The sequence below is a fragment of the Diceros bicornis genome, chromosome 13, assembly GCF_020826845.1.
Source record: "Diceros bicornis minor isolate mBicDic1 chromosome 13, mDicBic1.mat.cur, whole genome shotgun sequence".
Classification (NCBI taxonomy): domain Eukaryota; kingdom Metazoa; phylum Chordata; class Mammalia; order Perissodactyla; family Rhinocerotidae; genus Diceros; species Diceros bicornis.
Window position 1 is genome coordinate 46,042,916 of NC_080752.1, and position 16,471 is coordinate 46,059,386.

Sequence of the window (16,471 nt, forward strand, 5' to 3'; positions counted from 1 at the left end):
GGCTATTCTGCCTCCCTGAGAAAGACTGCTGACTGCCTGAAGCAGGAGTCTCTCAAACCCCCTCATCTGATCATCACTACCTCCCAACATAGGTGTACAATTTCTAGCAGTGGGTAAATGTAAAGAAGGTCAAGCTAGGGCCAGGCAGGGAGAGGGAAGAGCATAGAGAGTATGAAACAGAATAGAGTTGGGGGAACCAATTTACGGATTTTATTAACATGCTGCCTATATATCACCCCATAATCTTAATTTGAGTGAATTGACACCATATAAAAATACAGTTGCATGATTGTTTTAAATGATATATTTTCAAAACTCAGAGCTGATATTACGCTACAAAGATGTAACAGCTTTGGGACGCTTGCTAAAAACATAAATTTGTAAAATTCAAAATGAAGCTAAAATTCAGCCATATGAGAATAAAGAGATATAGAGACAAGGCTTGCTACTGCGGTAAACAGTTTCCAAAGGCCTTGAAACAGAAGCTATGTTCACATTACAAGGTGTTTTACATTTAGGTAAGCACACTGAACAAGCCCCTCAAGTACAGGTAGTAAAAATAAAGGGCGGGGGGGGGGGGGGGGGATGAGGACAGAATGTTAGCCAGAAACTCTACACATGTTAGATGAATCATTTTGAACCTTCAGGCCAGAGTTAACAATTACAAAGCATGCAAATCAAGTGCATACAGCTCTATATTGGGCTCTTTCTGTGGAATCTAATCATACATTTAACTAGAGCTAGGCATTTCTTGAAAATCCAAAAATCTACAAATAGTTTTAACCACGAATGTTGGAAATTCTATTTATATTTCCCAAGGGAAAAGTAGGAATAGTAAGGGAAGGCAGAGAACACGCAATATGCCTATTTACGTAATCATCACAACAATCTCACATTAATTATTCCCATTTAAGAGAGAGAAAACTGAGCCTCAGAGAACAGAGCCTTTCCCAACCATTGTTAAGTAAGGAAGAGCACTTAAATGGCATTGCCAGGCTCTAAATCCAGGTCTTCTAATTTAAAATGCAATGTCCCTTCTATGTCACCACGCAGCCTCCATGGCAGCCACAGGGAGTTCCCACCCTCAGATAAAAGTGTCTTCTGTTGCTGCTGTGAGTTTTGATGAGTGTGCTCTCTTGGTTTTCTTGCCTTTGCTTTCCACTGTCTCTTCCCCCTATCTTCAAAATTTGCCCGTCCCACCCTTGCAGCAATTTCCATCCCTTTCTATACTATCTTCCCACCCATCATTCTCTCTCTCACCACTTACTTGCTGGCTCTCTCAGGTCTCCTCTCTCCCCCATCTTTAGCTCTCTCTCTCTTCACCTCCTCCAGCCCTCCCTCTTCCCGGATGTCTCCCTCCGCCTCACCTATGGACAAATCACTCCTCCTCCTACTTCTGTGTATTACTCTCCTACCTCCTGTAGACAACTGTTCAAAAAGGAGCCTCATTTTTCTGAAGTTTTCTTTGCTAGTCCAGAAACTCCATTTTAAACCATTTGCCCATAGTTGACTAAACCAGATAAACCAAATCATTCTCATAAAAATGTTTTTAACTAGTCAGGAACTTATTGCTTATTAACGGGAGCTACACCTGGTATGGTCATCGACACCAGGCAGACTCTCCAGACAAAATTCTTCCTAGGAAACAAAACTAATGATCAGAAGAAGATGCTCAGGAATCAAGAGAAATCAAAGAATGAAGATACGGAAGGTTTTAAGAAATATCTCAGGCAGGTAACAAAGAAGCCTTTTCTATTATCAAGGAGAAAAGTTGGCTGTAAATTATAATCAGAGTAAATGCTCCCATCAAGACAAAACAAGCTTTTGAAGTTCTTGTACTCTACCTCCCCTTTCTCTAGAATTCCATTTGAGTGGTGGGTTAATGTTAATTTCTAGTACTATTACTAATTCCTTCCTCACTTTTGCTAAACGTTTCTAAGACTCCCTTCCTTCTACCAACTGTTCTTATCTGTCTCCTTTGGTTTCACAAAACTATTTTCTATTTTTATTTTTCTCTTTGGGTTACTTGCCAGTAATATGTAACTCTCTCATGCCCATCTAGGACTTTGTCTACTGCTGCCCTCCCCATAAAGGCATCTCCCACTCCCTTTACTGAAGAGGGAAAGCAAGATGACCACGTTAGAGCCTGACCTACCTCTATATGCCTCTCTTCATCCCACCCAAGGTTCTCATCCATATACATGACCTATGCTTCTGAGTTTCCCTTCCATTTCCCAGGTCCCAGAACTTTCTTTTGTAAGCCTCAACAGCTGCCTTCTTCTTCTAACAGGGATCCTGCCCTAACTAGAACCATAATTTAGCAAATTAAGTTGGTGTTTTACCACATAGGAAGTTATAAAATCAAAACACATAAACCCAGAACTATATTTCACATTTGGAAAATGAAAAATTAAGCAAAACCATCACTTTACAAATCTTTAAGAATCATATTTTAGGGGCCAGCCCGATGGCACAAACGGTTAAGTGCGCGTGCTCTGCTGCAGCGGCCTGGGGTTCGTTGGTTCGGATCCCAGGCACGCATCGACGCACTGCTTGTAGAGCCATGCTGTGGCGGTGTCCCATATAAAAGTAGAGAAAGATGGGCATGGATGTTAGCTCAGGGCCAATCTTCCTCAGCAAAAAAAGAGGAGGATTGGCATCAGATGTTAGCTCAGTGCTGATCTTCCTCACAAAAAAAAAAAAGAGAAAATCATATTTTAAAGTGTCTGGCCTATCCATCACCCCTTGAGAAGCCCTACTTACCATACCCAATATCCCATACACTTATCACAATCGTAAATGAATGCTACACACTTCACTGTTTCCTCACCTGTAAAACTGAGAGATAACATCAGCTACTTTATAAGTTTGTTATAAGGATTAAATGAGACAAAATGCCCAATACTCAACCATATCTACCTCATAGGTTACTCTCTTTTAAGTTACTGAAATGTCTCCTTCACACTTTCATCCCCTCTTTCCCTATCCTCAGTTAGCAGAGGGCAAGTTTGGGTCATTCCCAATTTGGGGGGCTTGGGGGACAAGAGGCTCTCTCTAGTTCAGCATTTCCATAATCAATATATTAGACTACCTAGATCACGTGAATGTCTAACTTACTTTTAAAACTTAGCATTTCAAAGTACACCCATTTTTCTCTCTTCTCAATTTCCAGCTAAATCATCAATTCAAAGAAACTTCCATTCTCATCCATTCAGAAACTTCCAAAAAAAAAAAAAAAAATCATCACTGGCTCAAGCCCATGTTCTTTCAGTTCCCATTAACAAAAAAAAAAAAAATTCCAGTAAAGTCACCTTCTAAAATTCCTTCATTCCTTGACTTCCATACCACTATGGTCTCCTGATTCTCCTCCTACCTCTCTATTGAGATTTTTGTCTCTTTTTGCCAGCCAACATTGCAAAGAAAAAGAAAACTGAAACTTAGACTTAGGCACAAAGGAATCCGAATGTAAGAAGTTAATGATCCAATTGTTTCATGAATTATAATTTATCAGTTTTTCAAGCAGATATTATTGAACATTAAACCTCAAAGAAGAGAATAAAGGAGATACCATGGTAGACCACACAGTCTAAAATAAGAGACCTAAAAGAGAAGCAAGTTTTAATCGCATTCTGGTTCAGTTCTTGGCCTTACTTTGCTAGCATTCCTGTCCTTGGATTACTGTTCCTTAACTGCTCAGTGTGTCTTTATAATGAATGTCCCTTCACTCGAGCCAGTTTGATCAGTTTTCTGTTGCTTGTACAGAAGAACCAAACTCAGACACAACTGTTTCACTGAGTTGGTATTTATTAAATCACACTGCAAGTTTATATTCTAAAACCAAGTAACTCAGAGTTATATATGCCACTTAAAAAGATAAAGTTCGGGGCCAGCCCCATGGTGTAGTGGTTGAGTTCAACACGCTCCACTTCAGTGGCCCAGGTTCACAGGTTCAGATCCCAGGCACGGACCTATACCACTCGTCAGCCATGCTGTGGCAGCGACCCACATATAAAGTGGAGGAAGGCTGGCATAGATGTTACCTCGGGGCTAATCTTCCTCAGTAAAAGAAAAGTAAAATGAAATTCAACAAATCAATACTTTTTGAATATTTTCTATAACAGACATGTTTCAAGACACCTGCCTAGAAAGAGAAACTTTGTGATTCCCACCACCTCTGGCCACAAACAACTATACCAAAAGTAGTCCCCTAAATGGCCACCTCTAATACCTGGTGAGAAAAGATAAACTGACCTAATGAGATTCTTCTCAGCATTTGGGCCAGAGAGCTACAGAGAGATAAACTGAATTTCCTAAAGAATTAGCAGTTGTAGCTGTCATTTTGGATCAAGTATAAACTGGTGAATAAGCAGAAGATCATAGTCAACATAGAGAAGAGAAAGAATGTGCTGAATAAAGCAGAGACAATAGACTATAGAATCCCTATGGAAATAGAAAGCCTCCCAGTGCCCAGAAGGCCCATGCATGTATTTCCTGTTTTGGGACTCAGAGAATGCCTGCTGTTCTTTCATTTAATGCCCTGAATTTATGCTAACTAGAAGATTTCTATACCTTAAGACTAAAACTGCCTTTACTAGAATATTTATTTCCTCAACCACTGAATCTAAGTTGTCAGGCGCTTTTCTCCTCCACGCCTACCTTTGTTCTCCTGGAGGACTATTTGCACAGGCAAGCCTACATCACGATGGCTCCATTTCACTAACATAGATCCAGAACAATATAAGCAGAAGAGCTGGTGCCAAGAAGCACTACGGGAAGGAGACACCAGTGAGAAAAGGCTTTGGGCAAAAGCAAGAGAAACCTGAGAAACGAGAAGAGGAAATGGAATATGAGAATTAACCTAATTTGAATTTAATCATTAACGGGAAAAAAACCAGTTAAGTCTGTTCTACAGCATCTTCTACTCCACCACATCTGTATTGTAAACAATAACAACTAATATTTACTGAGACTCACTTTGTGCCAAGCCCTGTCCTATAAACTCATTATATGCTGTATGATCTCTTTAACAGTCATAAAAATCTAAAAGGCAGGTACTCATTTCCATTTTGTAAGAAAAGCAAAAAGTTATTACATTCCTCAAATAAAATATAAATAAATTAGCATTCTTCTTGATTACTGGGGGGAAAAAACAAAAAACTACTCTTTTGGCTTAAGCGGCTACAAACCCTACTACATGATCTTATTTATGAATGTTTCCATTCTTATTTAGTCACTGTCAATAACAACACTAAATATCAGCATTTGCTGAGTCTCAAAGCACTGTATGGCAAAATAGACATTATTCCATTTTATATGAAGAAACCAAGGTTCAGGGCCGGCCCCGTGGCTTAGCGGTTCAGTGCACGCGCTCCACTGCTGGCGGCCGGAGTTTGGATCCCGGGCGTGCACCCACACACCGCTTCTCCAGCCATGCTGAGGCCGCGTCCCACATACAGCAACCAGAAGGATGTGCAACTATGACATACAACTATCTACTGGGGCTTTGGGAGAAAAATAAAATAAAATAATTAAAAAAAAAAGAAACCACGGTTCAGAAATAATTTGTCCAAAGTCACACAACTGATAAAGATCAGAAGTGTAACTCAAATTCAGGTCGCTATATCCTTTACCGCTTGTCTCTTGTTCTCATCAAAGGCAAGCACAAAAGCTCCAGCACACCTGGGTTAAAAACAGTTGTTGTTCCAGCAACTGATGACTATGCTATTTTTATACTCTCTTCCCTGATACACAGGGAGGAAATGAAGTCACTACAGAAGCCAGGATTAGGTTGAATTTCCATTTTATTTATCATTAAAAATTGCTACTGTTGTTAGCAATTAAAGTAAATACTATTAAGTTACAGATTATCCAATGTGTTGATGGCATTCTGCTAGGATGGTTAACAGACCCAAATGATAAACTTAAGTTATCAAAATTGTTTTGCTACCAGACTACCAGAATATATACACCTCATGTAAATGTCAGCACTTCCTAGACTTAAAAGAAACAATTTAGGGCCGCCCCGTGGCTTAGCGGTTAAGTGCTCATGCTCCGCTGCTGGCGGCCCGGGTTCAGATCCTGGGCGCGCACCAACACACTGCTTCTCTGGCCATGCTGAGGCCGCGTCCCACATACAGCAACTAGAAGGATGTGCAGCTATGACATACAACTATCCACTGGGGCTTTGAGGGGTAAATAAATAAAATCTTAAAAAAATAAATAAAATTAAAAAAAAGAAACAATTTAGAAAGTAAAAAGAATAAATATATTTTCAAAATCAGTTAATGTAGCCGATATACTAGTAACCTTTAACCTTTAAATAGAAAAACCTCACAATTGCTGGTTCTGTCCGTCTTTTTCTTCTTAATTTCACCAATCATGACCAAGCTGAAATCAATGAGGGAAAGTCCATTTTATTTTATTTTATTTTATTTATTTATTTATTGTGAGGAGATCAGCCCAGTGCTAACATCTGCCAATCCTCCTCTTTTTTTGCTGAGGAAGACTGGCCCTGGGCTAACATCCGTGCCCATCTTTCTCCACTTTATATGGGACGCTGCCACAGCATGGCTTGCCAAGCAGTGCGTCAGTGCACGCTCGGGATCTGAACCGCCGAACCCCGGGGCCGCCGCAGTGGAGCACGCACACTTAACCACTTGCGCCACCGGGCCAGTCCAAGGGCAAGGCCATTTTAACTGGAGAGAAAAACTGTTTTAATTGATATGGAAGAACCTAATAAAAAGTATAAAACTTAAGATAATGATAAATCTTATCTCTGCTTGTCTGGAAACTACTATCTATAGTCATCTTTCTGAATGGAATTTTCCTGACTTCCAAAAGAACAAATTTCAAAAACATGAAAGAAACTCCTATACAACTAGATAGAAAATCATATTTACATCAAAAAACAGTTACTTTCAAATGGAGAACACATCAAAGGGTCTTCATTAGCAGTAAAAAGTTTCATTCTGAAATACCCATCTCAAGAGATGACATATGGGAAAAAGCAAAAAAAGATAAATCAAGAATGTTCATCCGAAAGTTCTTAAATCAGGCTGTGGCAAATCTGTTAAGTATCAGGCTCTTTTCAAAAAATGAAATTAAATTTAATGTATCTGCCATCATTGGAATCAGGAACAATCTTACTAGCAGAGTATAAGAATCTATGTAAAGGGCTGGCCTGGTGGCGTAGTGGTGGCGTAGTGGTTACGTTCACGCGCTCTGCTTTGGCGGTCTGGGGTTCGCCGGTTCGGATCCTGGCTGTGGACCTACTCAGCACTCATCAAGCCATGCTGAGGCGGCGTCCCACGTAGAAGAACTAGAAGGACCTACAACTAAGACATACAACTATGTACTAGGGCTCTGAGAAAAAAAAAAGAGGAAGATTGGCAACAGATGTTAGCTCAGGGCCAATCTTCCTGAAAAAAGAAAAAAAAAGAATCTGTGAAAGTAACAAATATTTGTCCACAGAAAAGGGGCACAGAATTGGCTTTTCCAAAGTTTTGCTAATATTAAATTTTTTGAGATTCACTTTGTCATTCTTTGTGCTCACTAATGGACATGTAATATTTTATAAGGCATAAAAGGTTTAGAAGAATTCCTACCATAATAGTTTACAAAAGAAAACAAATTATGTGCCTTCACAGTCCCTGATATAAATTTTCTATAAATTATAAGACAGTGAATATTTTTTAATAGATGTACAACTTAGACCAAGAGTCAAAACCACCAATTCTAAAGAATAAGTTCAGAGGCGAAACTATCAATTACAAGGCAAGCCTATAGTGTTAGGGGATTGGGGGGGGGTGGTTACTTATACAAAGACTACTCGAGTTAATTTGCTCTCCCTTTTTGACAGACTAGGAGTTGGAGAAATGTAGACTAAGGCTCAAAGATCATGGTACACATGTCTTTCTGCTCTCTCAACTCCTGAAATAACATTCACTAAGAAGCAAAACTGCACTCTATCAGTAGTGCCATGGTAGTTCGTCTTATCTCTCTACAAGTAATCCCTACAGTATTAAAAACATGACTGGCATTACATACAAATATTTGTAACGTGAGAAATTACCCTTAGTCTTAGAAGTGATAAAATAGCAGAAATGGGACTTCTAGAGCCAGCTTCTTTAAAATGGTTCTTATCTTGCTTAAAAGAATGTCATGCTTTTTCAAGCTTTTCAAGAAAGAAATTTGACAATATGCATCAACTTTTACAAATGTTCATGCCCTTTGATCCAGTAATTACACTTCTAGGAATTTAGCCTAAGAAAATAATAAAAATAATAAAAATCAGAGCAGAAATAAATGATATTGAGACCAAAAAAACAGTAGAAAGGATTAATGAAACAAAGAGTTGGTTCTTCGAGAAGATAAACAAAATAGACAAACCCTTAGCCAGGCTAACTAAGAAAAAAAGAGAAAAGGCTCAAGTAAATAAAATTAGAAATGAAAGAGGAGAAATTACAACGGATACCATGGAAATACAGAGGATTATAAGAGAATACTATGAGAAATTATATGCCAACAAATTGGACAATCTAGAAGAAATGGATAAATTCTTAGACTTATACAACCCCCCAAAATTGAACCAAGAAGAAATGGAGAATCTGAATAGACCAATCACAAGTAAAGAGATTGAAATAGTAATCAAAAACCTCCCAAAAAATAAAAGTCTAGGACCAGATGGCTTCTCCAGTGAATTTTACCAAACATTCAAAGAAGATTTAATACCCATCCTCCTCAAACTATTCCAAAAAATAGAGGAAGATGGAACACTTCCTGAATCATTCTATGAGGCCAACATCACCCTGATACCAAAACCAGACAAAGACAATACAAAGAAAGAAAATTACAGGCCAATATCGCTGATGAACATTGATGCAAAAATCCTCAACAAAATATTGGCAAACCGAATACAACAATATATTAAAAAGATCATACACCATGATCAAGTGGGATTTATACCAGAGACGCAGGGATGGTTCAACATCCGCAAATCAATCAACGTGATACATCACATCAACAAAACAAAGAATAAAAACCACATGATCGTCTCAATAGACGCAGAGAAGGCATTTGACAAGATACAACATCCATTTATGATAAAAACTCTCAATAAAATGGGAATAGAAGGAAAGTACCTCAACATAATAAAGGCCATATATGACAAACCCACAGCTAACATCATACTCAACGGGGAAAGACTGAAAGCCATTCCTCTGAGAACAGGAACGAGGCAGGGCTGCCCACTCTCACCACTCCTGTTCAACATAGTACTGGAGGTTTTGGCCAGAGCAATTAGGCAAGAAAAAGGAATAAAAGGAATCCAAATAGGTAACGAAGAAGTGAAACTCTCACTATTTGCAGATGACATGATTGTATATATAGAAAACCCTAAAGAATCTGTTGGAAAGCTGTTAGAAACAATCAACAACTACAGCAAAGTTGCAGGTACAAAATCAATCTACAAAAATCAGTTGCATTTCTATATGCTAATAATGAACTAACAGAAAGAGAGCTCAAAAAGATAATACCATTTACAATTGCATCAAAAAGAATAAAATACCTAGGAATAAATCTTACCAAGGAGGTGAAGGACCTATACAATGAGAACTACAAGACATTATTGAGGGAAATCCACGATGACATAAAGAAATGGAAAGATATCCCATGCACGTGGATTGGAAGAATAAACATAGTTAAAATGTCTATATTACCTAAAGCAATCTACAGATTCAATGCAATCCCAATCAGAATCCCAATGACATTCTTCACAGAAATAGAAAAAAGAATACTAAAATTTATATGGGGCAACAAAAGACCCCGAATAGCTAAAGAAATCCTAAAGAAAAAGAACAAAGCAGGAGGCATCACAATTCCTGACTTCAAAACATACTACAAAGCAATAGTAATCAAAACAGCATGGTACTGGTACAAAAACAGACACACAGATCAATGGAACAGAATTGAAAGCCCAGAAATAAAACCACACATATACGGACAGCTAATTTTCGACAAAGGTGCTAAGGACATGCAATGGAGAAAGGAAAGTCTCTTCAATAAATGGTGTTGGGAAAACTGGACAGCCACATGCAAAAGAATGAAAGTGGACCATGTGCTATCGCCATTCACAAAAATTAACTCAAAATGGATCAAAGACCTGAAGGTGAGACCTGAAACTATAAAACTCATAGAAGAAAATATAGGCAACACACTATTTGACATTGGTTTTAAAGGAATCTTTTCGGATGACATGCCTACCCAGACTAGGGAAACTAAAGAAAAAATAAACAAGTGGGACTTTATCAGACTAAAGAGCTTTTATAAGACAAATGAAACCAGAATCAAGATGAACAAACAACCAACCAGCTGGGAGAGAATATTTGCAAAACATACATCTGACAAGGGGTTGATCTCCATAATATATAAAGAACTCACACAATTGAACAACAAAAAAACAAACAACCCGATCAAAAAATGGGCAGAGGAAATGAACAGACACTTCTCCAAGGAAGATATACAGATGGCCAATAGGCACATGAAAAGATGCTCAACATCACTAATCATCAGGGAATTGCAAATCAAAACAACACTAAGATACCACCTCACGCCCGTTAGAATGGCTATAATCACCAAGACAAAAAACAACAAATGTTGGAGAGGATGTGGAGAAACAGGAACCCTCATACACAGCTGGTGGGAATGCAAATTGGTGCAGCCTCTATGGAAAACGGTATGGAGATTCCTCAAAGAATTAAAAATAGAGATGCCCTATGATCCAGCCATCCCACTACTGGGAATCTATCCAACGCACCTGAAATCAACAATCCAAAGAGGCTTATGCGCCCCTATGTTCATTGCAGCATTATTCACCATAGCCAAGAAGTGGAAGCAACCTAAGTGTCCCTCGACTGACGATTGGATTAAGAAAATGTGGTATATATATATACAATGGAATACTACTCAGCCATAAAAAAAGACAAAATCGTCCCATTTGCAACAACATGGATGGGCCTGGAGCGTATTATGTTAAGTGAAATAAGCCAGAAAGAGAAAGACAAACACTGTATGATCTCACTCATATGTGGAATATAAACCAACACATGGACAGAGAAAACTGGACTGTGGTTACCCGGGAAGTGGGGGTGGGGGGTGGGCACAAGGGGTGAAGGGAGTCATATATGGGGTGATGGACAAACAAAAATGTACAACCCAAAATTTCACAATGTTAGAAACCATTAAAACATCAATAAAAAAAAAAAAAGAAAAAAAAAAAAAAAGAATGTCATGCTTTTTCAAGCTTTTCAAGAAAGAAATTTGACAATATGCATCAACTTTTACAAATGTTCATGCCCTTTGATCCAGTAATTACACTTCTAGGAATTTAGCCTAAGAAAATAATCAGAAATATGCTCTAAGATTTGTTAACAAAGATCTTCAACCTGGCACTGTGATGGGAAAAGTTGTAAAAAAAAATTTAAATATAGCAGGAATTATTAAATACAGCATATATTCATTTAGAGAATTTTATGCAGCTATTTAAAACGTTTTTAAAATTCTGAAACAGAGGAAAATACGTATATGTGTAAGAATTCTAAAGTAGGCTGCAAATCCATATATACAAAAAGATATGTATAGGGCCGGCCCCGTGGCTTAGCGGTTAAGTGCGTGCGCTCCACTACCGGTGGCCCGGGTTCGCATCCCGGGCGCACACGGACGCACCGCTTCTCCGGCCATGCTGAGGCCGAGTCCCACATACGGCAACTAGAAGGATGTGCAACTATGACATACAACTATCTACTGGGGCTTTGGGGAAAAAAAGGAGGAGGACTGGCAATAGATGTTAGCTCAGAGCCGGTCTTCCTCAGCAAAAAGAGGAGAATTAGCATGGATGTTAGCTCAGGGCTGATCTTCCTCACCAAAAAAAAAAAAAAAAAAGATATGTATATATTTCTGTAGAGAGACACATACTAAATAAGACTGGAAGGTAACATACTCAAATGTTAACTTAAAACTTCTTCAGTAGTTCCTACATTTTCTATAATGCCTATGAAAAAATCAGAGAGAATCTTCTAAAAATAAATTTGACATTTATGAAGTCTTTAAAATATTAATACCTTTCAAACCAATAATCCTCTTCTAGAAACATCTTAAATAACCAAAATAAAGAATAAGCTTTCTAAGCAAAGGTGCTCATTGTGTAGTTATTTTATACAACAGTAAATAAAAAGGTTAGTTATACTGGTATATCCAGAAGCAGTTTCCACAGGGACAGCACTGTGAAAAAGAACAGAAACAGGATGAGCTTTCTATGCCATACATAATAACTGTTCTAACAGCTGGTACTGACTGACTATGTCCTACTCAGCAATGTGCATTATTTAATTCTCAAACTATGAAATAATTCTTAATTATCCTCCATTCCCCACTTTTTTAACAAAGGAGGAAACTGAGGCAGAGAAAGGTTAAATAACTTGTCCAAAGTTACAGAGGCAGGCTAACTCCAGAGTCCAACTCTTAACCAGTGTCCTATATTGAGGATCAAAATGTATTTGGGGTACTCCAAATACTTATGCAATAAAGACAAAAAGATCCACCCAGATTCAACAAAGCTTCACTAGATGAAAGCCTGCTAGACACCCAAAAGTGGAGAAGGAGCTGTGCACATCAGCCTGCCATCCAGCTGTATATCTGAAGATGTAACAACTCACAGGGCCATCTGTGGCCAAAACTCTAGGATTCTTCTCTGTTATTTCAACAACAAAAGGAGGGGCCGGCCCCGTGGCTCAGTGGTTAAGTGCGCTCCGCCGCTGGCGGCCCAGGTTCGGATCCCGGGCGCACACCGACGCACTGCTTCTCCGGCCATGCTGGGGTCGCGTCCCACATACAGCAACTAGAAGGATGTGCAACGATGACATACAACTATCTACCGGGGCTTTGGGGGAAAAAATAAATAAATAAAATTAAAAAAAAAAACAACAACAAAAGGAAATAAGTCACCATGAGACTACAGGAGAAAACTACTTAACCAGGGAAAGGAAATCTCATCCTGAAGATATAAAAGAGAAGATTTATGAAAATGATTTACCTATTGGAGGAGAGAATAAATATAAAGACAAAAATTCATAGCAAAATTAAAATCTACAATGCAGTAAAGAGTAGTAAGCCAAATAAATAATAATGCAAACAAACCTGAGAGGAACTCAATCCAGAGGAAAAGGACACAGATTGAAACAAAAGATAATCCAAAAAAATGGAAACCCAAATGTCCATCAACTGACTAATGTATAAACAACACAGAGTATATCACACAAAAGACTATTATTAGGCCATAAAAAGGAAATGAAGCACTGATACATGCTACAACATGCATGAACCTTAAAAACATCATGCTAAGTGAAAGAAGCCAGTCACAAAAGGCCATATATTATATGATTCCATTTATAGGAAATATTCATAATAAACAAATCTGCAGAGACAAGAATAGATTAGCGTTTGTTAGGAACTTGAAAAAGGGGGAAATAACCAATGACTACTAATGAGTACAGGGTTTCTTTTGGTAAGGCTAAAAATGTTCTAGAGTTAGTGTGAAGGTTGCATAACACTGTAAATATACTAAAAACCACCAAATAATAAAATTAAGGGTGAACTTTATGGTATGTGAATAATATCTCAATCAAGTTGTTATTTGAAAAACAGGAGTTGGCAAACTTTTTCTGCAATAGGCCAAATACTGAATAATACAGGCTTTGTGGGCTATCTAGGGTTTTTGTGATATATTCTTCCTTTTGTTTTTATTTTCAACTATTTAAAAACGTAAAAACCATTCTTAGCTCAAGGGTCATACATAAACAGGTGGCAAGCTAGACTTGGCACGGAGGCCAGTTTGCCAAATCTGGCTTAAAAAAAAGCCTTTCCTAAAACTTTTCTAAGTGAGTATGTGCTAAGTTAATGTTGATCCATAAACTAAGCAGAGATCTCACATCAAACTTTTACATAAATGGAACTTCCACAAATGTTTTTAGGATAAAGAGAACGGGGGAAACCTATCAAACAGAATTCAGTACTTTGATTAATAATTATGATCATATAAAACTAAGACAAGAAGGGGCCAGCTGGTGGCATAGTGGTTAAGTGCGCATGCTCCGCTTTGGTGGCCCAGGGTTCGTAGGTTCGAATCCCAGGTGCGGACCAACACACCGCTTGTCAAGCCATGCTGTGGCGGCGTCCCATATAAAGTAGAGGAAGATGGGAACGGATGTTAGCCCAGGGCAGATCTTCCTCAGCAAAAAAAAGAGGAGGACTGGCCATAGATGTTAGCTCAGGGCTAATCTTCCTCACCAAAAAAAAAACAAAAAAAAACCCTGAGACAAGAATAAAACCACTTTAAAAAATAAAGATAACTGCTCATATGAAAAGATGTTGAACATCATTAGCCATCAGGAAAAAAATAGACCAAAACCACCCTAAGATACAATTACATAGCTATCAGAACAGCTAAAATAAAAAATAGTAACACCACCAAATGCTGGTGAGGGTACAGAAAAACTGGATCACTCAAATAATGCCAGAAAGAACGTAAGAGGGTACAGCCACTCTGGAGAACAATTTGGCAGTTTCTTAAAAAACTAAACATACAACTACCATGACCCAGCAATTGCACTCCTGCGCATTTATTCCAGAGAACCGAAAACTTGACACAAAAACACATGAATGTTCATAGCAGCTTTATTTGTAATAGCTAAAAACTAGTATCAACCCAGGTGTCCTTCAACAGGTTAAACAAACTGTGGTACCTCCACACCACGGCACACGATGCAGCAATAAAAAGGAATGAACTATTACATGCAACAACTTGGATCCGTCTCCAGAAATTATGCAGAACAAAAAAGGCCCATCCCCAAAGGTTATATACTGAACGGTTCCATTTACATAACATTTTTGAAATGACAAAATTATACAAATGGAGGACAGACAGGAGAGATTGTGGTTGAGGGGGCGAGGACCCCTTCCCACCTCACAAAGAAAAACTGAGTGCGGTTATAAAAAGGACTACTCGTGGGTCCCTTGTGGTTTTGGAATTATTTCAGCATTTTGACTCTGGTGGTAAATATACGAACCCACACAAGTGATAAAATTATACTGAATTTAATACACACACACACACACAAATGAGCAGGAATAAAACTCAGGAAATCTGAGTAAGAGTGGGTGGATTGTATCAATGTCAATATCCTAGCTGTGTCATGTTGTTTATACTACAGAACTTTACCTGCAAAATGCTACCACTGGGGGAAACAGGGCAAAGTGTACAAAGGATCTCTCTGTATTATTTCTTACAACTGCACGTGAATCGACAATTCAAAATTTTAATTTAAAAAAGGCCATTTCTGGGCCGGCCCCGTGGCTTAGTGGTTAAGTGCGCGCACTCTGCTGCTGGCGCCCAGGTTCGGATCCCGGGCACACACCGATGTACTGCTTCTCCGGCCATGCTGAGGCCGTGTCCCACATACAGCAACTAGAAGGATGTGCAACTATGACATACAACTATCTACTGGGGCTTTGGGGGAGAAATAAATAAAATTAAAAAATAAAAATAAAAAAGGCCATTTCTATGAAGGAATAATAAAGATACAATTTAAAAAGAATAGTTCCTGAGCAAAAAAACTAACATAATCAAATATACAACCAAAGGAACATTTCTCAAACCACAAACAGATCAAAAGGTCTCACCTGCATAGTATGCAAAAATCACATCCTGATCAAACTGTCCTAAAGTTGGAGAACTCCCTAAGTATCCCAGCATGGAAAAAAAATACACAGTTTACCCTCAGTTCTCTAAAACACCAAATGCTGAAGACAATAAAATAAGATCTACAATCTATGGCCCAGAGATTTTATATCCTAACACAACTGCCTTTCATGTACAAAGGCTTTAGAAACACAGTATATAAAACAAGTAATAAAATATGTCACCCACATGCCATCTTTCAAGTAACGACTGTACCAAGCACCTCAGCCAACCAACAGAATTAAAATTAAGCACAGAAACTGGGGGCCGGCCTGGCTGCCTAGTGGTTAAGTTCGGCGCGCTCCACTTCGGTGGCCCGGGTTCAGTTCTTGGGCATGGACCTATACCGCTCATCAACAGCCATGCTATGGTGACGACCTACACACAAAACAGTGGAAGACTGGCAGGGATGTTAGCTCAGGGCCAATCTTCCTCAGCAACAAAGGAAAAAAAGCACACAAACTGCCATGGAACTATTTAATGGAATACTACTTTGCAATAAAAAGGACCAATCTATTACTATACACAACAATATAGATTCTCAAATGCATTATGCTAAGTGAAAGAAACCAGATTCAAAAGCCACATACATTTACAGTATATGACATTTTGGAAAAGGTAAAACTGTATGGACAGAAAATAGATTAGTGGTTACCATCAGCTGGGAATGGGGGTAAGAGC

General features: G+C 38.6%; 1 protein-coding gene across 15 annotated transcripts in view; it reads right to left on the minus strand.

The window, feature by feature from the left end:
* PUM1 (pumilio RNA binding family member 1) overlaps positions 1 to 16,471 on the minus strand; it is a 129,299-nt gene that overhangs the window by 91,842 nt on the left and 20,986 nt on the right. The gene's annotated exons all lie outside the window — the stretch shown is intronic.